Genomic DNA, 2,269 nt, shown 5'->3' on the forward strand with positions numbered 1-2,269 from the left:
ATTTTAATTCTGACAAATGTCACAGAATCCATCTGTCTCTCAGTTTTAGATGGCTTCCACATCCTTTGAATATGCAACAGGTTTTGGTTTGTTTTTTTTTTTTAAAAAAACCTCCTTTTTTTAGTAATTTATACCCTGACAGTTCACCAGGTGTTAAACACTGAATTCTCTTTAAAAAAAAAGTGGAGCTGAAGATTTTTAAGGAGTATGTTAATGCAAAATTTTTCTGCAATGCTATAAAAAGTGTGTCTTATACACCAGCAAGACACAATTTTTTAACATGCTATACCTGTCAGGCAATTTTTTCCAGTTTAAAGTTGCATGTGTGGACAAAAATTACAGGAATTATATTAAATTTGCAGTAAAGACAAATACCATTTGAGTAACTATTTAAGGTTAGCTTATTCCTACAATTGAAGCTCATTTTCCTATTACTCTTACGTATGGAATCTGTACATGGCCCACTGGCACAAGCAGTCATAACAAGCCTCTGACAGTGACCACAAGTCAGAGTTCAGTTAAGTTTACTGAGGATGAATCCAGGTATGAATTAGCTCTCTTTGTGGAGCTAGCCTAAAAGTCTAATAGCTGAACCGTATTCACATTCTGGGAAAAAATATTTTCTAGAAAAAAGACAAATAAACAAGTACCCAGTTTTCTGCATCTGGAGGTACCATTTACAAATATGTTAAGCTGATATAAAGTAATATTACTTTTCAGTGTTTTAGTCCTTTCTAAAGTTGTGCTTCACTAATGAAAAGATGCTTTTACCTGTTGATTTTCACTCATGAACATTCCAGCAATAAGGTTGGAAAAGTTCTATTATTAAAATTATCTGGGAGTTATTATATAGGAACTAAAGTTCCAATACACTGAAGCTCCCACATTAACATTTTAAACAGCTTTTAGAAACTACTCAAAATTAAATATGGTAACTTGTTGTGTTGTTTTTTTTCTCTATTAATTGCTCAACCCAAGAAGAGCTTCAAAAACCTGCAAGAAGAATTTAAAATTCAAACCCAGAGAAAGACATACTGGAAAACCCCTCAAGCTCCAAACTTGGTGGAGGCATGGGTACCGACCTCACCCCCATTTGGCTGAACATAGTCTCTGACTACATTTCACATAGCTTAGGATCACAGGAGTTCTATTATGTTACCCTTAAACACATTTCTATTATTGAATGTGGTGTGTTCATAGTATTTAAAAAGCCTTCTTAATTCCTACTGAAGCTCCTTACCCTGGGACCAGCATACAAAACTGTTAATTTTTTTTTTAAAAGACTTATTTAAATGATCCCAATGGAAATATACTGCAAAGAGAAGTTTCAAAACTGGATGAGAGAGAGCAAGTACACACACTTTTTTTTTAAAATATATACATATAAAATACATTAATAATATTATTTCTAAGATATTGTAATGAAGTTCTGAGTTGTAAAGTTTAGGAATTCAAACCAATGGTAACTTGAGATCAATGAAATAATATTACAGACATTTTAATCAAAACTATATGCACTGATAACAAGAAATTAAAGCAACAGCTTTTGACTAGATCAATTTCTTCTTTCCAATTAGCAAGGCCAAAAAACCACTAACCTGCCTTCTGTTATGCTTTAATTCTACCAGTCATGGGTAACTGTCCTTTTTTTCTTTCCCTGACTATCGACAGGGAATAGAAGGAACAAAAAAAACCAAGGGAGTGGGAAAAGCAAAATTCATGTTCCAAGATGAGATGGAAAAAAGCTGTTTTTAAGCAAACTGACTTAACCTTGCTCCAAAGCACAGCATGTTAAAAAAACAGCAACAAAAAGTTTCTAAAACTATCCCCCAGTCTCTCTCCTTAACAGATCTCACTATCCAGAATGTCTTTATTTTAGATCTATATTTGACAACATGCCAAACTACTCCAGCGCAACGGGGGGGGAAGCGGGGCGGGGAATATGAAGGCCTTTTAACAAAGTAATTAATGCAGGATCTGATCTCAAAGCATCTGAAGATTCCCCTCCCTCCTCCCCCCCCTTTTTCCCCACTGGAATCTGTCACACCCAGGGAACAAAAATCCGCCAGCAGGCCTCACACCCAGCCTGCCGCTCTCCCTATCCATAGCGCTAAAACCTTTTCTGCTCTCCTGGCGTCTACCTGTCACTGCACACGCTTGCTTTGCCTTGTGGCAGATGTCACCGCTTCAGAAAAAGGCAACACGGCCAGCAATCGCTGGCTGGAGGTGACCGCAAGTACCGCAGACAGCCGTGCCGCAGGCCGCCCGG

Source organism: Charadrius vociferus, unplaced genomic scaffold (genome assembly GCF_000708025.1).
Source record: "Charadrius vociferus isolate BGI_N301 unplaced genomic scaffold, ASM70802v2 scaffold755, whole genome shotgun sequence".
In the NCBI taxonomy this organism is placed as follows: Eukaryota; Metazoa; Chordata; class Aves; order Charadriiformes; family Charadriidae; genus Charadrius; species Charadrius vociferus.